Source organism: Nicotiana tomentosiformis, chromosome 9, assembly GCF_000390325.3.
Source record: "Nicotiana tomentosiformis chromosome 9, ASM39032v3, whole genome shotgun sequence".
Taxonomy (NCBI): domain Eukaryota; kingdom Viridiplantae; phylum Streptophyta; class Magnoliopsida; order Solanales; family Solanaceae; genus Nicotiana; species Nicotiana tomentosiformis.
In genome coordinates, this window is record NC_090820.1 from 50155317 (window position 1) to 50178659 (window position 23343).

At 41.8% G+C, this 23343-nt stretch overlaps 1 long non-coding RNA gene across 1 annotated transcript; it reads left to right on the plus strand.

Annotated features, from left to right (window-relative positions):
- Positions 1-427: 427 nt before the first annotated feature.
- LOC108945948 (uncharacterized) lies at positions 428-23047 on the plus strand. The gene is made up of 2 exons (XR_011411162.1): positions 428-537; positions 22808-23047. It is a non-coding gene; the product is annotated as an uncharacterized lncRNA (long non-coding RNA).
- Positions 23048-23343: the final 296 nt, after the last annotated feature.

The following is a 23343-nucleotide window of genomic DNA, read 5'->3' on the forward strand; positions in this document are numbered from 1 at the left end:
CTCCAAGGGTGGTCAAATCCGTTTTCAATATTAGTCAAACTTTTTTAGTTCTTGATCAACCCTTTCGATCTTTTTTAATGATCTAATCTCGCGGTTATGTTATCGTCACTGCTCCCTCATGGTTTAAGGCTAACATTGGTTGCACTTTTTTGTATTATACTCCCACCATTTCAATTTAGATGATACATTTCGTTTATCGAAAATCAAACTGTGTGAAGTTTGACAAATATTTTAAAATATATTTTGTTATCATATTGACATGTAAAAAATTATAACTTATATCACTTTTCGTTTAGTTTATGAATATCTGAAATTTAATTTTAAAATACTAAGTTGAACTAATTTAATTTAGTTTCAAAGTTTAATCAAATTAACTCTCGATAAGCGAAATGTATTATCTAAATTGATACAGATAAATACAATCGTTCTCAAATGTGCCATCTATGAAATATGATTTTTGTAGGCAATCCGGCTCTTTGCTGGTGACCCAATTTGGACAGCGTACAATCGTCCGGATGCAGATCAACCACCTGCAAGGTCTGTTTTATAAACCTTCCTTATCCTCTTTTTTACTTTGTACTTTGATCATTAAAAAAGGTTAATTATTGGGCATGGACACTAATTAAAGAACATATATAGGGGTAAAATCGGGCCCACTGAACACCTCGATTTTCCAGTAAGTCAAGCGGAGCAGGAACGTGACTGTAATGAATCAGAGTCAAAGCGAGGAACTCCTCGTTTCGGGGCTCAGTGTTGCTCCAAAACGCACACGCAAGTATACGTGGTCGTACAAATAATAAGATGATAAGTCGAGCGTCGAACCCGCATAGACTTGTATTAACTACCCACTAAATTCACCAAGATTGTTATTCAGTCGAGTCAATCCGAGTTCAAAAGTGTGACTATACTAAACAATAATTCTAACTAGTAACCAAATTATCACGCAGCAAAATGGTTGTTATGTATTCAGTAGAGACAAATATTCCAGGGTTGCGATCAATTCACTAATCCTACTGTGTTCTAGTTAATTCTCCCTTTCATACAATTCACTCATGGATGCTAATTAATCGAACAATTGCTCTCGTAACCTTCTCCCGAAGTACTACTCGCTTATTCAAAATAGATTAACGCCTATATTCCTATGAAATCAACCTATTAAGAACGCATTAAGATTACGATATTTAATTAAGCACGGTGACTACGTATATTCCTATCCTAACCACAAATCCGCTCCCTCTCAAAGTGAAGATCGTGCTCTCTTCAATTCTTCTCTAATATAAATATGGCTTTCCCAAGCATAGCATAGATAGTAAATAGAACATAACTGGTGGCCAGACAATTAAGCAATTAATCACAGAATTGAAGAAACAACCATATATTGGTGAATTATAATTAAGGTTAAGTCAACGTTAAACAACAATATTAATAGCTAAATCACAACGCCAGAACTATGGGTTTTAGCCACTCATGATAGTAATCAAATAATTTCATAAGTGCTGGATAATTGAAAATACTAAGAAAAGATGAAGAAAACTGAGAAATCCTCGCTCCCCGATGTTTCTCGTGTGTATTTTTCCTTCAAAGTGGCTTCTCCCCTCTCAAAATAGGCTTAGTCTTGCTTTTATACGCATTGGGTAGGTCTAGGGCCGAAATAACCTTGTCCCGAGCAAAGTTGGAGAAATTTCCGTCACCAGCGTCCAGGGCAGCGTGGGGCGCTGGCGCTGACAAATTGAACATTTTGTCCACGGCGCCACAGCTTGTGGCGCTGGAATTCACCATTTCCCATTTTTCTTCCGTTTTGGCTCTAATCTCGCACTTTTCGCCCTCAATTGCTTCCGGATGATTCCTACACATAAAGACACCACGAATTAATATAAATCAATACATTTTACATCTGAAATCCACAAAACATGAGTAAACACATAAGGCGATATACATATAAATATATATACTTTAAGCTAAATATCAACACCCCACACTTAGACTCTTGCTCGTCCCCGAGCAATGGAACTATTAACTATATCCCAACTACGTACAAATCTCAACTAGAGAGGAGCATTTCAATTTTTGTTTTTAACCATACTCTCTACCCTTGACTATGATCGATACCAGCAATCAAGCATGAACATACAAAATTCACATTCTTCCCATTTTAAACATGCCCAACTATATCCATTTCAATTTAATCAATTCAAACAACCCATCCGTAACCACCCTACCTCAAAAGTCGACTCGTTACCACTAAGCTCTCTCAACTCGCGCACTTACCCAACAAGAGACATTTGCAACATTACCAATCCTTCATGAGATCATGTACCCTCACCAACAAACAAAAGAGTGAATATAAAATAGTCCAGACATTCAAGTATGCTTTTGAATATAAATTAAGGATATCACACAATTGAACAAAATTCGCTCACTCTCACAAAACATTCATGTGCATCCTGTGGTCGTACCATAATCTTGCCCGTAGTGTACATCTCTACTAATCTAAGCTAGCCAAATCTAGGATTAATTGGGACTTTAAGGTTGTAATGTAAGCTAATGGATGGGTAGGATACATTTAGGAATAATGACTAACCTTCCTAAGAACTTTAATACACTACACTCACAAATCGAGCACATATTCTTCTCAACCTATTCACTCGCCACAAACCATATACAACATAGCCCTTATTTTCATTAAGCACTTCTATACTCTCACTAGCACAAATTAGTAAGATTAGAAGGTGTGTGTTTTCTTACATTATTTGACTATAATTTTTTTTTCTTGCAATTTTTTCTTTTTCTCTTTTTTTTTCTTTTTTCTACACACACTCCATACATTATGGTTCATCGGCTAGTGACCGTGTTTTTTCAACTTTAGTTCACCAAAGGGCCCTTCCATGGTTCCACTCGAAAGCTACTCCCCAATCTCTCACCTTACATCTTTTCGTGACTAAGTACCTTAGAAGTTAAAGATTCAACAATCTCAATTAAGATAGTGGTACGACTTGTAATGTGGGTGCCAAAGAAAAGGTCTATAGGCTCAAAGGGGCTAGCAACGGAAACTTTTATCTTCAAGTGACAAGCATATCTATTGTCAAGCAAGAAACGCCTACGTCATCTTCTAGATTAGCACAACTTAACAAATTCGCTTCGATTAACACACGGGGCAAGTTCTAGACTACACAAGATAGCACAGAGAATCACAATTCCTCACACACACATTGCACATGACTCAATCAAGACGGTTCTGTTCAACTCTCAAGTCAAACAAGCTCATATAATTGAGCAATTTAAGCAATAATGCACTATGTGGCATACAAGTCGAACAACTGAGAAAAGGCATCACAAAATAGGTTATTTCTTTACTTAGGCATCACAATTCAAACCAAATGCACGAGAAGATAAATCGCACATCATAGCCTAATATGCCAGCACCAAACATGTCACTAGGTATCTCAGAGCAACTCAGTTACTTCCTAACCTACTCCTAATAAAAATAAAGTACCCGGTTCGAGCTACACCCTTGGAAAAGAACTGACGCCAAAGAAAAACCAAAACCTAACTATCCTAAAAAAAATCATTTTGGTATTTTTAATCGGACTTTATCCCTCAAGAAAATTATCCAACAGATCCATCGTCGGAAAAAGTCCGGGCTTTTTCTAATTTTTTTTTTCTAAAACAAACTAGAGTAAATAAAAACTAATAAAAGAAACAAATTGATACAATTTATACAAAGTACATCACAAGTAGTAATTCTCCCACCCCATACTTAGCATATGCATGTAAAAATGTAAAGCAAAGTAGGGTGAAAGGAAAACTCCGGGCACATCATCATCAGGTCCCAGGGGCACCAAAGCCATCAGCTCCCAGGGGCACCAAAGCCATCAGCTCCGTGACATCATCACCAATCTCATCCTCCGTGTCGGAGCCTTTGCAAGTGTGTGCGTCCTCCTATGAGTGAACGGGGCTGCCATGTGCAATCCCCAACATCTCTTTGGAAGAACTAGACAAATCATTGCGTAAATACATACGCTCCTCGTCTGATACACTCATCCTGCTCATGATTATATTTAAGGAGTTATAGAGATACCTGTTGAAGTTTTCGTCTCTTTCATTCCGTGCTGCCTGAGTGAGCTTAGACGTAGTCTCCAACAAAGATATGATTTCCAACAACCCTTTAGGAACCTCCACCACCTCATCATATCCGAGGTATTCCGGCACCTCCCGGGAGAGCATATATTGCGTGAGCAAGTTAAGAAGGAAAAACCTTTTAATATTCTGCCCTAATCGTGTGCGGGCCATCTCCCCTAGCATGATATCACCCACATTAATGGGTCTCCCAGTCAAAAATAATATCACACACACTCGAGCTCGAGTGCATTCGCTGTTGTGTTCAACTGGCATGAGTCGAGCCTGCACGAAATTCAACTGGCATATATGCATTAAAACCAATCTCCCAAGTATGTAAAATCATTCCCACACACCCCACACTTAGCCCAATATCATATACAACCACACTCGATTACTCAGACTTCACCGGTGCACAAAATACTCATTCAAACATTTGAACAAACACCTTGTGGGCATGAAGTGTGTGCACTTTAGTTTAACAATGGTGGAACATGGTGGCCCTACCAAAGTTTAATGAAGTAGAGGGAATTCTAGTTTACTACTCCGTATACAATACAACCACAACCTAATTTCGTCCCAAATTCGGGCCACCCACCATAGAACAAGTCTTAAGAAGTAACTTAGGGGAAACATTTGGGATTAGGGTATTTGGGAGGGGTGATGTTTATTCTCATCTACCAATTAAAAGAATAAGAAGAAAAAGAAGAAGAAGACATACTTGTAGGATTTAGGATGAGAGCAAGAAGGAAGCTTGAGAAAATTGAGGGAGAGAAGGAGTGAAGAAGCGCGACAGAAGCTTTACAGAGGGAGAGAGTTACGGTGAGTGAGAGAGAGAGAGAGAGAGAAATAGAGTTAAGGTGTTGGAGTTGTATTTTAATTTAAAATGGGTATGGGTATGGATTGTAAGGTGGGTTATAATGTTAGGATATATGGGTATATGGGTCGGGTTTTATGGGTATGGGTATGACCCTAATAACCAAAAGAAAAACTTAAACTCACCTGTACCCCCAGCCCAGCGCCCCACGCTATGCCTGGCACTGAGAGGTTTGGACATTCTGTAAAGGACGCCCCATGCAGCGTGGGGTGTTGGCCTGGGCGCTAATTCGCGATTTTCTTTTTTTGAAATAACATCCCGATCCCCCGAGCCCTTTATATATCTAATTTTCATGCCCCACATCATTCTACCTATAAATTCTATGTCTACAAAGAAAATGCAAACTCTAGTCTACTCTAACTAATTTTTTTTTAAAACTAAGCTATGAAAGCAATAAAAATTGGGTTTCCTCCCAACAAGCGTCCGATTTAATATTGCGGTACGATGCAGGGCCTCACTTACTCATCAGCGAGTACTACTTTGGTCTTCTCATGATCAATGATTCCTCTCCAATAGTGCTTGACTCTGTGTCAATTCACTAAATATTTTCTTTCACCATTTGAAGCGCGCAACTCAATTGCACTATAAGGAGTGACTCTCACTACCTCAAATAGACCTGACCATCTTAATTTGAACTCCCCAGGAAATAGTTTGAGCCTAGAATTGAACAATAGTACATGTTGGCCCGGTTCGAAGTGACGTGGCTTGATACGCTTGTCATGCCATATTTTCGTTTTTTCTTTGTAATGCTTATAATTTTCATAGGAGTGAAGCCTGAACTCATCTAACTCATTCAACTGCATGAGTCTCTTCTCGCCAGCGACTTCAAGGTCCATATTCAAATTTTTAATGGCCCAGTATGCCTTGTGTTCAAGTTCAACAGGCAATTGACATGCCTTCCCATAAACAAGCTTATGCGACGACGCCCCAATTGGTATTTTGTATGCAGTTCTATATGCCCACAAGGCATCATCTAACTTTGCAGCCCAATCCTTCCTATTCACACTCACCGTCTTCTCTAATATTTGCTTTATTTCTCTGTTAGACACCTCAACTTGTCCATTTGTTTAAGGATGATATGCCATAGTAACTCTATGGCGGACTCCATATTTATCTAGAAGGTTATTCAACAACCGATTGCAAAAATGTGTCCCTTCATCACTAATCAAGGCACGTGGAGTCCCACACCTCATAAATATGTTCTTTTACACAAACACCACTACCATAATAACATCATTTGTTGGCAATGCAATCGCCTCTACCCATTTTGACATGTAGTCAACTACTAGCAAGATGTATTTGTTTCCTCTGGACAATGAGAATTGTCCCATAAAATCTATCCCCCACACATCAAAAATCTCGACCTCCAGGATGTTATTCAAAGGCATCTCATGCCTCTTTGTGATTGTTTATGTTCTTTGACACTAGTCACACTTCTTAACAAATGCATGGGCATCCTTGAATAATGTAGGTCAAAAGAATCCATATTGTAATACCTTTGCAGCTGTTCTATCGCCTCCATGATGACCCCCCATAGGGTGATGCATGACAATCATACAACACTAATTCCACCTCCTTTTCTGGAATGCATCTCCTCATCAACTAATCAACACATTGTTTGTACAAGTATGGCTCATCCCAGTAGTAGAAGTTCACATCATGTAGAAACCTCTTTCTAGATTCAGATTCAATTTCAGGAGGAAGTACCCCACTCACTAGATAATTCACATAGTCCGCGTACCATGGGGGAGGGTCTTGGGTGATAGCAAAAAGTTGCTCATCAGGAAATGCCTCTTTAATTTGTCCACCATCCTCCACGTGGTCATGATTTTCTAGCCTTGATAGATGGTCAGCTACTTGGTTCTATGTGCCCTTTCAATATCGTATTTCTACATCAAATTCCTGCAACAAAATCCAACGCATCAATCTAGCCTTGGATTATTTTTTTTTGTAAATAGATACTTGATTGCTACGTGATCGGTATGGACTATGAATTTTGCTCCCACCAAGTATGCCCGAAATTTCTCAAAGGCCCAAACAACAGCTAATAACTCCTTTTCAGTGATGTAATTCAGCTGTGCATCATCAAGAGTCTTACTCGCATAGTAGATGGAATAAAACATCTTGTCCTTCCTCTAGCCTAGCACTGCCCTAATAGCATGATCACTTACATCACACATAAGTTCAAATGGTAAGGACCAATCCGGTGTCGCAATAATGGGGGCAGCCACAAACTATTTTTTGAGCTCTTCAAATGCCTTCATGTAGGCGTCATCAAAATTGAAAGTTGCATTTTTTTAAGCAACCTGCACAAGGGAGTAGCAATATTTGAAAAATCCTTAATAAAGCATCTATAAAATCCCGTGTGTCCCAAGAAACTCCGGACACCCTTCACAGAAATGGGTGGAGCTAATTTTTCAACCGCCTCCACCTTCGCCTTATCAACTTCAATGTCGCTCCTTGACACTCTGTGGACAAACATGATGCCTTCTTGCACCCTATAATGGCAATTTTCCCAATTCAACACTAGATTTGTTTCTTCACAACGAGCCAACACCTTGCTCAAATTCTTTAGACAATCATCATAAGAAGACCCAAAGACTGAAAAATCATCAATAAAGACTTCCACAAATATTTCCACCATATCGGTAAAAATAGCCATCATGCATCTCTGGAAAGTGACTGGTGCATTACAAAGACCAAACGACATTCGCTTGAAGGAAAATGTGCCATAAGGACAAGTAAAAATGGTCTTCTCCTGATCCTCTAAGCATATGACAATCTGGTTGTACCCTGAATAACCATCAATGAAGGAATAATATTCATGCCCCGCCAATCTGTCCAACATTTGGTCAATGAATGGAAGTGGGAAGTGGTCCTTGTGGGTTGCTTTGTTGAGCCTTCTGTAATCAATGTGAACTCTCCACCTCGTCACGGTGCGAGTAGGAATTAGCTCATTTTTCTTATTCTCTACCACAATCATCCCCCCCTTTTAGGCACACATTGCACTGGGCTGACCCAGTTGTTGTTAGATATAGGAAATATGATACCTGCATCGAGCCACTTAATTACTTCCTTCTTCACGACCTCTTTCATAATGGACTGATTCCCTTGATGTCAACAATTGTCCACCCTATAGCCTTTTTATGCTCGCAATGTATTCTGAGCAATTTTTATTCTTGTACATTAGTCAAGTTGGATGAGATAATCACTAACAATGTCTCAGAGTTCCCCAAATAAGCATAGCGCAGATGCGCTGGAAGGGGATTAAGTTCTAGCTTTGGAACTTCTTCAATAGATGGCTTAGGAGGGGTCAGAGTGACAAGCCTGTCCAACTCCTCAAATCCCCCAAACGCATGGACATAACTGCAAGACGTGTCAAGTACTTGCTCAATTTGTCCCATCATCTCATCTTCACTGTTTTTTTCATCCCCAATCAATGCTCGTACAAGAGGATCTATGGGGCTCATATAAGACACCAACGACGTAGCAGCACTTTCCACCACAGAAATCATGGATAGTTCTTCATAGTGGGTTAGCAATCTAAGTGCTTTATACACATTGAATATCTCCACTCGGTCACATACTCTCATCATCATCTTTCCTTCGCATACATAAATAATAGCTCGGCCCATGGCTAAGAATGGATACCTCAAAATAAATGGGAATTCCTGATTAGGCTCGTAGTCCAAGATAATGAAATTAGCAGGGAATATGAAAGAACCCACTTGAACTAACACATGCTCAATCACTCCTTCAGGATGAACAGGGGAGCGATCAGCCAACTATAAGATTACCGTTGTTGGGCACGACTCACCCAACCCTAATTATCTAAACATAGATAGCGGCATCAATTTGTTGCCGCTATCTATGTAAGATTACCGATGTTGGGCACGGCTCACCCAACCCTAATTATCTATACATAGATAGCGGCATCAAATTTATGATCGCTCCAAGATAACACAAATCTCGCCCGACTGCATGCTTATCAATCGAGATTTGGATAGTGAAACTACTCGGATCCTTCAATTTCTGAAGTAAATTGCTTTTCATTCTTGAGCTACATTACTCAGTGAGTGCCACGATTTCGAACTCGGTCAACCTTCTTTTATTTGACACTATGTCCTTGATATATTTAACATATTTGGGCACTTCTTGCAAGATGTCTACCAATGGAATATTGATTTGCACCTTCTTCAAAATATCAAGAAACTTTTTATATGCGACATTATCTTTCACATTCTGCAATCTTTGAGGGAATGCGGGTGGTGGCCTCGCAACTAATGGTTAGGGTTGCTTAGCCACCACATCTTCAGTTGGCTTCTCTGGCTTATTTGATTTTTCCGATTCTGCCTCTATGGTGGCCGGCTTCTCATTAAAGGTCACCTGTTTTCTCCTTTTCGACTAGACTTCTTCTAACTGTCTCCCATTTCTGAATGACATAATATTAATAGATGCCTTAGGATTAGCCTCAGTGTCACTTGGAATAGCTCCAACTAGTCGAGTATTTTGGGTACTAGCAAGTTTCCCCACTTGTCGCTCCAAATTTCCCATCGCTGCTGCTTGGGCCTGCTGATCAGCCATCGATTTCTTCATCATCTCTGCTACTTGGGCCTACTGGTCAGACATTAATTTCCTCATCATCTCCTCAAGGTGACTCGTCGTGTTTGCATGTTGTTCAGCCTGAGGTGGTCTATATTATTGTTGAGGTGCTTATGGTTTGTACTGATTCTGAGCACCTTGGTTTCCACCCCAAGAGAAGTCTGGGTGGTTCCTCCAATTAGGAATATAAGTGTTCCCATACTGGTTTATCTGGCCCCTATTTGTATTACCCACAAAATAGACAGACTCTGGATTAACTGGGCATAAGTCACTCGTGTGACCCTCTCCACATACTTCACAAAATAATTGATTGCATTGGCTGGGCTTGTCTTTTTGTTAATAACCATGGTGATTTGATTGACTTGGTTGGTCAATGTGAAAATCTACACTAATAATGCAAAGACGACATCTAACACGAGAACCCTTGCAGATTTTTGCACCGTGTATTTGTCCATCTCTCATTTCCAATCAGAATTGCTTTTGGAGTATTTGTTCAATAATGCATATATCTCATCGAAGATTTTCTCCAACACTTGACCTCCAATTGCAGCATCTACCACAATCTTTGGCTCAAGATGTAGCCTTTCTATGAAAGTGTGAGATAACACATCGTTTGTCTGATTGTGATGAGGACAGTCTTTGAGAAACCCCTTGAACCTCTCCCAAACTGAGTATAAAGACTCCCTCGATTTCTGTTTGAAGGTGACTATCTCGCTTCTGATCTTTGCAGTTTTCCCTGAAGGGAAGAACCTTGCCAAAACGTTTCTTCCCAGATCATTCCATGATGTAATAGAATTAGCTGGTTCTACCTTCAACCATCGTTTTCTTCGCCTAACAGAGAGAACGGGAATACTGTAAGCCTCACATAGTCTGGAATGACTCCGTTAGTGATATAAGTATCACTAATCTCCAAGAAGTTCTGGATGTTCTGTTGTGGATCCTCGTGTGGAAGACCCATAAACTGCCCATTCGCATGTAGTAGCTAGATCATGCTTTGTTTCACCTCAAAGTGCCTAGTGATTCTGGGCTTCACAATGCTAGAGGTAACATTAGCAATGCTGGGCATCACCACCTCCTAAACAACCATGTGTTTCTCCTCTGCCATGTTCACAGGAAATTGAATAAGTGCCTGAAGATTATTCGTGTCTCTTGCTTCCCTCAACCTCTTGTGAAATGTTCTCTCAGGTTTGGGGTCAAAGCGTTGAAGTCTATCCTGGATTCTGACCCTTCGCATTCAATCAAAGTTCCTAAGTGCATAGAAATAATCAAGTAAAGTTAGACATGACGAAATAAACAATTAAAGAAAAAACTAGAGAGTAGTCAATATTCAAGTCACCGGAAACGGTGCCAAAAACTTGTTGCTCCAAAACGCACACGCAAGTATACGTGGTCGTACAAGTAATAAGATGATAAGTCGAGTGTCGAACCCACATAGACTTGTATTAACTACCCACTAAATTCACCAAGATTGTTAATCAGTCAAGTCAATCCGAGTTCAAAAGTGTGACTATACTAAACAATAATTCTAACTAGTAACCAAATTATCAAATAGCAAAATGGTTGTTGTGTATTTAGTAGAGACAAATATTCCAGGGTTGCGATCAATTCACTAATCCTACTGTGTTCTAGTTAACTCTCCCTTTCATACAATTCACTCATGGTTGCTAATTAATCGAACAATTGCTCTCGTAGCCTTCTCCCGAAGTACTACTCTCCTATTCAAAATAGATTAATGCCTATATTCGTATGAAATCAATCTATTAAGAATGGCATTAAGATTACGATATTTAATTAAGCACATTGACTAGGTATATTCCTATCCTAACCACAAATCCACCCCCTCAGAGTTAAGATCGTGCTCTCTTCAATTCTTCTCTAATCTAAACATTGCTTTTCCAAGCATAGCATAGATAGTAGATAGAGCCTAACTGCTGACCATACAATTAAGCAATTAATCACAGAATTGAAGAAACAACCATATATTGGTGAATTATAATTAAGGTTAAGTCAACGTTAAACGACAATATTCATGGCTAAATCACAACCCCAGAACTATGGGTTTTAGCCACTCATGATAGTATCAAACAATTTCATAAGTGTTGGATAATTGAAAATACTAAGAAAAGATGAAGAAAACTGAGATATTCTCGCTCTCCGATGTTTCTCGTGTATATTTTTCCTTCAAAGTGGCGTCTCCCCTCTCAAAATAGGCTTAGTCTTGCTTTTATGCACGTTGGGTAGGTCTAGGGTCGAAATAACCTTATCCTGGACAAAGTTGGAGAAATTCTCGTCACTAGCGTCCTGGTCACCGTGGGGCGTTGTTCCTGGCACTGGCAAATTGAATATTCTGTCCACGGCGCCACAGGTGGCGTGCTGCCTGTGATGCTGGAATTCAACATTTCCCATTTTCCCTCCATTTTGGCTATAATCTCGCACCTTTCACCCTCAATTGCTTCCGGATGATTCCTACACATAAAACACCATGAAATATTATAATCCAATACATTTTACATCCAAAATCCACTAAACAAAAGTAAAACATGAGGTGCTATACATATAAATATATATACTTTAAGCTAAATATCACTCGGGCAAAACACCTGCCGTCGGGGGTATCGGGGTTATGTCCTCCGGGTCCGTTTCGAGGATCAAGACTTCGGAGAGCATTACCAAACAGCTACACACAACTAAACAAGGGTGGTGATGTCCGTGACCAAATGGATATCATGGCGTGAATCTCGCCCCGTATCGGAAGAAAATCAGTGATTAGCAAAACATAAGTTTTTTACCTTTTTAGAATTGTACTTAGGGTAAAACTCCCCTACTATATAAAGGGGGAAGCTTATTATTCACGGGACACACATTGTAACACGCATATCAAGGCAATTTATTTTAATTCTCTTTATTGTTCAAAGTTTGTATTTTTGTTCTTAAACTCTTCATAAGTATAAGCTTGGAATCGAGGGCAGGTTCCTCATCGAGCCATCAACCGAGCTCAGAATCATTCTTATCATTGGTTTGGCCATCTATTACATTTTTCATTCGCTTAATCCAACGTCATTAATCACTTATATTGAATTAATCCACATATCTTTAAAACCACATATAAATTCAATTGTTATCCATTTTTTAGGGTAAACAGTTTGGCGCCCACCATAGGGCTAGGAATAATAGTGATAATTTGATACAAATTTCCATAACGCATTCTGGTTTACACTTAATTTTTGAGATTTTAACTTTAGGTCAAATTAAAAATGTCGAACTCTCAATCAACTCATTTGAACATTGACGGTGAGTCTCGACACCATGGTGAGAACAACGATGCAGTGCCCAACAACGAGGTGCCTCATGTTGACTCCAACGGAGTTCCAGTCGCGGACCCGATAGATGCTAACTCACATGTGGTATTCAACGCAAACTTGCCTATCTACCCCAAAACAGCGTTCGCGAGGGAGCTCGATCGATATCCCGGAGTACACACGACGTCGAAGGTGATGGGATTAATTTATGGGTGATCTTCAAAATGTTACAGGCTTAATAAGCAGCAATAGCCCAGTTGCAGGAACAAAGCCGTGCCCCTAGCAGAGTTGAGCCCGAATCATCCCGGGAAAACATTTGCATAAATGAACCAGCCAATAAAAGGCCTGGTGAAGTTGAACCCGGGACCAACCTCGAGATAATAAAGATGCTGGAGGAACTAACAAAGCGGGTGGAATCATGAGAAAATAAAATTGAAGCCAACGACAAACAAGTGGAGACCTATAACTCTAGGGTTGATCAAATCCCAGTAGCGCCCCCGATATTGAAAGGTATGGATTCCAAGAAATTTGTTAAAAACCTTTTCCTCCGAGCGCAGCTCCGAAACCAATCCCAAAGAAGTTCTGTATGCCTGATATTCCAAAGTATAATGGGACTACAGATCCAAATAAACACGTGACCTTCTACACATGTGCCATCAAGAGGAATGACTTAGAAGATGACGAAATGGAGTCGATTCTGCTGAAAACGTTCGGAGAAACCATGTCTAAAGGAGCAATGATATGGTATCAAAACCTGCCCACTAATTTCATTGATTTGTTTGCTATGCTTTTAGATTCCTTCGTAAAAGCTCATGCCGGGGCCATCAAATTCGAGACCAGAAAACCGGACCTCTTTAAAGTGAAACAAAGAGATAACGAAATGCTCAGGAATTCGTATTGAGGTTTCAAATGGAAAGGATGGACCTGTCCCCGATTGCGGACGATTGGTCCGTTCAAGCATTCACTCAAGGACTCAACCCCCAAAGCTCCTTGGCTTTACAACAGCTTAAACCGAATTTGATAGAGTACCCGGCGGTAACTTGGGCTGACGTCCATAATAGGTACCAATCGAAAAACATGGTTGAGGATGATCAGCTCGAGGCCCCCTCTGGGTTCGTGTATCCCATCAGAACTAATGACAGGTCTAAAAGAGTCGTCGATCATGAACCAAGACCAAGCAGAGATTGGTATCAACAGTATATCAGAGATCGAAGGGGTAACGAATCGAGATGTAACCCTATGAGGAATGAAAAAAGAAGCGATCGAGGTCATAATAGTCGGGGACTCATGAGCAAAAGTGGTTTTGACAGGCCAATCGGGCCCAAAGAGGCAGCGAGGTTATCAAAATACAACTTCAGCATCGATGTTGCCAGCATCGTGTCAGCCATCGAACGCATCAAAGATACCAAGTAGCCTCGGCCATTGTAGTGTGATCCTGCCCAAAGAGACACCAACCTGATGTGTAAGTATCATGGCACTCACGGCCACAAGACCGAAGACTGCTGACAGCTAAGGGAAGAAATGGCCTGGTTATTCAATAATGGACACCTCCAGGAATTTCTAAGTGATCGAGCCAAAAACCACTTCCAGAATATGGACTCCAACAAGCAGACCGAGCAAGAGGAACCTAAGAACGTCATCAACATGATCTTCAGTGGAGTCGACATCCTCCAGGGGCCAATGCTAAAGCGTACTAAGGTGTCCATCACAAGGGAAAAATGAACCCAAGATTATATGCCAGAGGAGACCATCTCTTTCAATGATGAAGACGCTGAAAACATCGTGCAACCGCATAATGATGCACTGGTAATTTCTGTACTCATAAATAAATCTCGAGTTAAGCATGTGTTGATTGATCAAGGTAGCTCGGCCAATATCATTAGATCGAGGATTGTAGAGCAGTTGGGTCTACAAGACCAAATAGTGCCTACAGTACGGGTCTTAAACGAATTCAACATGGCATGTGAAACTACTAAAGGGGAGATAAACCTGCCAGTAAACACCACCGAAACCATTCAGGAAATGAAGTTCTACATCATCGAAGGGCGTATGAGGTATATTGCTCTATTCGAAAGGTCGTGGATTCAGAACTTGAGGGTAATACCCATGACACTACACCAGGCATTGAAGTTCCCCACACTAGGAAGGATCAAGACAGTTTACGGAGAACAACCGACCGTAAAAGAAATGGTCGTAGTTGATGAGGTGATCCCGATGTCTGCATTCTCGACATCAATGAGCCCGGGGTCGGTCAGGAAGGAGGAAACTAAATAGCAATCATCGACACCGGCTCCGACCGAACCGGAGAAGCAAGAGGCTAGCGAGGATGATGATTACGGAGTTCCTAGGTCATTCATCGCCCCTGCCGATTCCGATACCACCAAACCAACGGTCAAGGATCTGGAGCAAGTCATATTGATCGAACATTTGGCTGATCGGAAGGTATACCTAGGCACGGGGCTGACTCCCGAGCTTAGGAAAAACTCATTAAATTACTTATAGCTAACGTGGATTATTTTTGCTTGGTCCCATCTAGATATGACAAGGATCCCACCAGAAATGACCACTCAAAAGCTAAGCTTGGACCCGAAGTTCCATCCGATTAAATAGAAAATGAGGCCTCAATCCGAAGTCAAACATGCGTTCATCAAAGGCGAGGTGTCCAAACTCCTTAAAATAGGTTCCATTCGGGAAGTTAAGTACCCAGATTGGTTGGCTAACGTAGTAGTAGTGCCTAAAAAGGGAAATAAATTAAGAATGTGCGTAGATTACAAATACTTGAACAAGGCGTGCCTCAAGGATTCTTTTCCTTTGCCTTATATCGATCGCATGATCGACGCAACGGTCGGGCACGAGATACTCAGCTTTCTCGATGCCTATTCCGGGTATGACCAAATCCGGATGGACCCGGGCGATCAACAAAAAACTTCATACATCACTAAATTCGGCACCTATTGTTATAACGTAATGTCGTTCCAACAAAAGAATTCCAGTGCCACTTATCAACGCCAAGTAAACCGGATGTTCGAAGAACAAATAGGAAAATCAATGGAGGCTTACATTAACAACATGTTAGTTAAGTCCCTGCGAGCAGAGGACCTTTTGGAATATTTGCAGGAAACTTTCAACATACTGAAGAAATACAATATGAAGCTGAATCCTAAGAAATGCGCATTCGGGGTCGGGTCTGGGAAGTTCCTTTGATTTATGGTGTCCAACCGGGGGATTGAGATCAATCCCGACAAAATCAAAGCTTTAGAAGACATGACCGTGGTGGACAATGTCAAGGCTGTTTAGAGGCTAACCGGGCGCATAGCCGCCCTGGGTCGGTCCATAGCAAGGTCCTTCGATAAGAGCCATCAGTTCTTCTCATTATTGAAGAAGAAGAACAACTTTTCGTGGACCCTGAAGTGCCAGAAAGACTTGGAAGAAGTCAAACAGTGCCTTTCGAGTCCACCCATACTTCATACTTTGAAGGTAAACAAGAAGATGTACCTGTACTTAGTAGTATCCGAGATAGCGGTAAGTGGAGTCTTAGTCCGGGAGGAAGAAGGTATGCAATTTCCTATTTATTATGTTACCAGTACTTTAGCCGAGGTCGAAACAAGGTACCCTCACCTAGAGAAGTTGGCGCTCGCTTTGCGTAGCGCCTACAGAAAGTTAAAGCCATATTTTCAATGCCATCCCATATGTGTCATAACTTCTTACTCGCTGAGGAACATAATGCACAAACTCGAGTTCTCGGGACGATTGACCAAATGGGCCATAAAAATTAGCGGGTACGATAATGAATATCGACCTCGAACCACCATCAAATCTCAAATTTTAGCAGACTTCGTGACCGATTTCACGCCAGCTTTAATACCCGAAGTCTAAAGGGAATTGTTGTTAACCTCAGGGACTTCAATGGGAATCTGGACCCTCTTTACGAACGGTGCCTGAAACGCAAAAGTATCCGGACTCGGCATCGTGTTGAAGCCACCTACGGGTAACGTAATCAGAAAATCTATTAGAACTGTGAAATTGACTAACAATGAGGACAAGTATGAGGCCATGATTACAGATCTCGAATTGGCTAAAAGCCTGGGGGCCGAAGTGGTCGAAGCTAAATGCGATTTCCTTCTTGTGGTAAATTAAGTCAATGGGACATTCGAAGTGAAAGAGGAACAAATGCGAAGATACTTGGATAAATTACAAATAACTCTGTATCGATTTAAGGAATGGACCCTACAACACGTGCCCCGGGATCAAAATAGCGAAGCCGATGCCCTGGCTAACTTCGGGTCATCGGTAGATGATGGTGAATTCAGCTCAGGAACAGTCGTACAACTCATGAAATCGGTAGTGGAGGAAGGCCATGCCGAAATAAATTCAACAAGCTTAACATGGGACTAGAGAAACAAGTATATAGATTACCTGACGACCGGGAAGCTACCCTCGGATCCTAAAGAATACAGAGCTCTGCACACGAAGTCGGCCAGGTTTAGCGTATCTGAAGGTACCCTATTTAGAAGAGCATTCGATATCCCACTCGCCATATGCTTGGGCTGACAGACACCGAATATGTTTTGAGGAAAGTTCACGAAGGCACATGCGGAAACCATTCAGGACAAAATCTTTGGTTCTTAAGATAATCAGAGCCGGCTATTACTGGATCAACATGGATAAATACATGATGGACTTTGAATGGAGATGTGACGGCCGTCAGAGGCATGCACAAATGATTTGTCAAACCGGCCGTCAGAGGCATGGGGAATGGACATTGTCGGTCCCCTACCATGGGCACCCGATAAGGCTCAAATTATACTATTTATGACTCACTATTTCTCTAAGTGGGTTGAAGCTCAAGTATTCGAGAAGGTCCGGGAAAAAGAAGTCATCGACTTCATTTGGGACCATATAATATGCCGCTTCGGTATACCGGCCGAGATAGTGTGTGATAACGGGAAGCAGTTCATCGGCAGCAAGGTAAGCAAATTGTTTGAGGAACATAAGATAAAAAAGATCTTGTCAACACCCTATCACCCTAGTGGGATTGGACAGGAGGAATCTACGAACAAGACCATACCGTACGAACTCAAATCTAGTACCGGGGCCATTCCGTTTTCATTGGTCTACAGTGCCGAAGAACTAATACCAGTTGAGGTGGGAGAAACGAGCCTCAGGTTCCGATATGCATCCAAAGAATCAAACAGTGAGGCCATGAGCACGAGCCTGGAATTATTGGATGAGAGGCGCAAGGCTGCCCTAGTCCGATTGGCCGCCCAGACACAACGGATAGAAAGATATTACTACCAAAGAGCCAACCTTCGACACTTCAGTGTCGGGGACTTGGTGTTAAGAAAAGTAACACTGAACACCCAGAACCCGAATGAAGGGAAGCTGGAACCGAATTGGGAAGGACCATATCGAGTCATCGGTATTACCGATAAGGGTTCATATAAACTCGAAGCAGGGAACAGTGCACAACTACCAAACAATTGGAACGTGACCCACTTAAAACGGTATTACTGCTAAGGTATGACCTCATTCACTTCATTTTTAATATAATGAATAGGCTAACACATGCAGGCAACGACCAAAGGAGAATGTAGTTGTTAGGTCTGAAAGAACGCGTTACACTCTTTTTCCCTTGAACCGATTTTGTCCCAAATGGGTTTTCCGGCAAGGTTTTTAACGAGGCAACAGTAAATTATGCTAACTCAGCGTCGAAGACCGGTTTTAAATCGGAGTCAATGGTCGCATAAAAAGTATCTGAGCCCTCTCAAAGATCGACCTCGAATACTGGAGGTCATCACCCTCGGGTCAAGATTTTTAGCAAGGAAGGAAATTTTGTACTCAAACAATCGAGGCTCGGTGGTTAGGATTTCTTGTAAGGGTCAAACGGTCAAGTGAGTCATACCAGCGTAGGCCACCTCCGCCATAATACAAGCTTTTACACGCTTACAATCTTGTACGTTACGCACAGAAATGAAACAAAGTTCCTACCTTGCTAACAAATATTTTTTGCTTCTTAAAATTATCGAGCCTAAGGGCTATTCCTACCCGGGAACTATCGAGCCAAGGGCCACCCTTATCCGAGCCCAAAGGGCTACTCCCACTCACGGACTTTCATCCGAGACAAGTTCGGGTGGTTCGGGTTATCGAAACCCGGAGGCACAAAACCTGTTAGGCAGTGCCTAAACCTAAAAGACTACGACCACCCTAAAAAAGGTTCGGAGATGTCCGAAGCCCTTAATCAAAACATAAGGCCTTCAACAAAATTCTAAACTTGTTCAAAGGTTACCCTCGGCAAAGATATAGTATAAAAACATTTAAACAAGCATCATAGGGAAATTTCCGATCACTCTGAGCTTCCATTAGTTCGAGGAAAAATTACATCGAGGAAAGGTCTTGTACAGATCTCCGAAAATGACTTATTACTATGTTGGACTCTGTGCTAAGGCATTAGAAATATTTGCAATTGTAAAAATATGCTGAAGATAATAGACTTGAAAATTGCCAAAAGGAAAAAACTTTATATATTATGGAATCTCTTTACAAAGGCCAATAAAAATAGCCTCAACAAAATATATGTACAATATACAAAAACAAAAAAAAATCCTAAGGCATTTCCACCTGTTCTTCACCGGAACCTGACTCGTCACCAGAACCATCGGGACCTTCGGATTCTTCAGAGCCCTCAGAGCCCTCTTTACCTCAGGGTTCAGCTAGCCTCTTGGCCTCGACCACGAGTCTTTTTTCCCTTTCGATCTCGGCAGATAGGTCAAAGCATCGAGCATGTATTTCTTCAAGGGCCTCCCTTCGGGAAAGCCGCCTCATATACTCAGCAGTAGCCTTCAGGCGGGCCTCGGCTGCTTCAACATTGGCCTTATATTGGGCCTCTATATTGTCAGCATCAGCCGAGGTTGCTTCCAACCTGGACCTCGTTATTTTGAGCTCCTTGCCAAGGGCATCCCGTTCATCGATGGTCGAGCCCAATCGTTCTTGGAGGTCCTCATTTTGCTGAGCGCGTGTATCAGCCTTCTCTTTCGTCACCTGAAGCTAAACTTCCACCGAAGATAGCTTGTACTGGGCGGTATCCTTCTCCGAGGCCAGCGGGTCCATCTTGTTTTTCCACCCATCGGCCATCACTTGGATCTCATCCATCTCCTTGCAGTGTTGCTCGATTTGGTCGATCTTCTGCTGGACCTGTGAATTATTGTTGTTAGCGTCAGTGACCAGACCTTCATTTCTAACTTTGAAAACCTTTACCTTTTCCACCAAGTCGGTGTGCTCCTGTCTTAAGGCCGATGCATCTTTTTGACCTACTTCCAGCTCGGCCTGGAAGTTCTTGGCGACCCCCTCTTGCTGCTAACTAAGAAGAGTGTACATGTCCCTTTTTTGGGTAAGCTCCTCCATCTCAACCCGGTACCGAAAGAAGCTCTCGTGATGAAGTACCGAGTCCTACAAAAATGCAAAAAAAACGTGAGAAACGTCAAACACAAATAACTATAGATAGATTAAAGGGAATGATGCCTTACCTAGTTCCGCACCTACTGTGCCTCATTGAAAAGGCATGGCACGTTCTCCGCATTCATTTATGCCCGGTCCTCCTTGGTCACCAGGCATCGGAGGTAGCTAGCTACCCCCACAGGAGCGGACAAAACCTGGGCATCCTCCGAGATAGTTAGTATCATCGACCTCTTACGACCATGGTCCACGCTCGGAGCGGGGAACTGATTGACAAATTTTAGGATCGAGCTCGGTCCGCCGGATTCCGAGGAAGTGTCTTTCTTCGGAACTTCCAGATCACCCAGACCTGAAAAGTCTTCCATAGCGGACGAGTCCACTCCGTTGAAAAATGAGTGAAGAGGATATTCCGCACCCTGGCTCCCCTCATTGGATTTCTCCTTTCTCGCTTGGTACTCCTCAAGAATAGACTCAGTATAGGAGGGCGTCCCCAAGATCTCAATTACACTATGTGATTCCTTTGGAGGAGAACTGACATCCTGTGAAGTTTCACCCCGAGTATCCACGTCGGTCTTTTGAGTTTGAGGGGGTCGATATCGCGAGTCTCCCCTTCGGATGCATCCTAGTTTCCGGGATAAGTCATCCCGTGGGTTACAAAAATAGATTCATCCTCCGGCTCGTCCCTAAGCCGGAGGAGGGAGTCAGAGTCTGGCACCCGGGAATTGGAGCCCCTCCTTGCTTGCAAAGCACCCGCTTCTTCGGTTTATTCACCTCAGAGCCCAAGGGTTTTCTCTTCCTCTTCTTTTTTCCTTCCGTTTCAGCAATGGATGGATCAACTGATGGGGGCACATCTTCATCCCCTTCCGAAAGCCTAAGTTCGGTGGTCTTAGGCAAACCTGCAATAACAAAGAGGGTAGAGGAGTCAGTATAATAAAAGGTGAAGACATAGTGTTGGCTACTCGGAAAGAAACCTTACCATGAGAATGAGTCTCCCATTAGCACTTCGAGAGTCCGTGCCATGTGTGCTAGAAGCACGACATCTGAGTACGGATACCCTCTATCCACTCATTTAACCGGGGGACCGCATTCGGAACCCGGGCGACAGTTGCACAGCCACAAGCATGAATGAGAAGATAGAAATGGAAGAAGAAGAATTATTGATGTTGAGAGAGGGAGTCGCACTTACGAGATACATTCCACTTCTCAGGGAATGGCATATATTCCGGGGGGATCAAATCCGCGGTCTTCACCTCAGGGAAAACCGCTTCAGTGCCAACGACTGGTTGAGAAGATGAGGAGAAAATTTTTTGAGGAACGGTTTTCAATGTTTTGGCCATTGTCATCTGAGGGAGTGTTTGAAATTTTGAGAAAAGAACGCAATGTTTTGGAAAAATGGCTTTTGAAGATGAAGAACAGAGTATGAAGATTTGAGGAAAATCTGGACAAAAGTCTGGAGATTGTTATGGAAATTAAAGAATAAGGATGAAGATATGAAGGTTTGAAGAAGGTTTGATGATGGCTGGAAAGCTCGAAGGTAGTGATTTGGTCGAAAAGTAGAAAAGGGCCAAAATGAGGAAGCTTTTTTAGGGAAACGGTCGACGTTTCACATTCGAAGGTGACCTACCGGTGAGAGACATGTGTCTGAAGTCAGAATGATGTGAGCGATGGGACATTTTGGCTCCCTCGCCGTAACATACGAAGGAAGGAACCGGAGTCATCTGTCATTTCCCATCGTTTTGGAAAGCCTATTCTCTGAGAAACGAGAGGACTATCTGTATACGGGTAAAACCGGGCCCACTGAACACCTCGATTTTCCGGTAAGTCAAACGGAGCAAGAACGTGACCGTAATGAATCGGAGTCAAAGCGAGGAGCCCCTCGTATCGGGGCTCGGACAAAACACCTGCCCTCGGGGGTATCGGGGCCATGTCCTCCGGGTCCGGTTCGAGGATCAAGACTTTAGAGAGCATTACCAAAAGGCTACACATGACTAACCAAGGGTCGTGATGTCCGTTCCCAACCGGATATCACGGCGTGCATCTCGGCCTGTATCAGCAGAAAATCAGTGATTATCGAAACAGAAGATTTTTACATTTCTTAGAATTGTACTTAGGGTAAAACTCTCCTACTATATAAAGGGGGAAACTTATTATTCATGGGACACATTGTATCACGCATATCAAAGCAATTTATTTTAATTCTCTTTGATGTTCAAAGTTCTTATTTTTGTTCTTAAGTTCTTCATAAGTATAAGCTTGGAATCGATGGCAAGTTCCTCATCGAGCCATCAACCGAGCTCGGAATCATCATTATCATTGGTTTGGCTATTTATTAGGTCTTTCATTCGCTTAATCTAACGTTATTAATTACTTGTATTGAACTAATCCACATATCCTTAAAACCACATATAAATTCAATTGTTATCCGTCTTTTAGGGTAAACAGAACATATTTTTATTTGCAGGAGAGAATATGTTGAAACTTTTGGGGTGATCAAAGAAGGCGTTGCTACTCATGATGTTGATAGAGTTGAAGAACTTGAAACTTTATTAGGCTGTAATAAATGTTTCCATGGTCTTCCAAATCGTATATGCCTTGCTCAGCTTGCTAAATGCTGAATTCTAACATGTAAATAAGTCCCTTATATATGGGAGATTGAACTTCATAATATTAATAATAGTGGAGTCTCTATTCGTTGAATTTATACACTCTTGTTGCATATATTTTGAATCTTATAACTGATGCCTCTTCAACTATGTTGCTAGGACTCCATTATGCAGCACAACACCAGTTACGGCAACCTTTTTGTTGGTGTATTTTGAAGAATTTGCACGAAGTACTGTCACCCTTATTACACCTGTTGGACAAGGGTATATTAAGCAAATGAATGATCCACTCAACATAGCTCTTCAATATATTACTTGAACTTCTCTATGGCTTCTTTTGCTAAATCCTCCACTCATGACCTTGCAAGAATGTACATATGACACGCTTGACAAT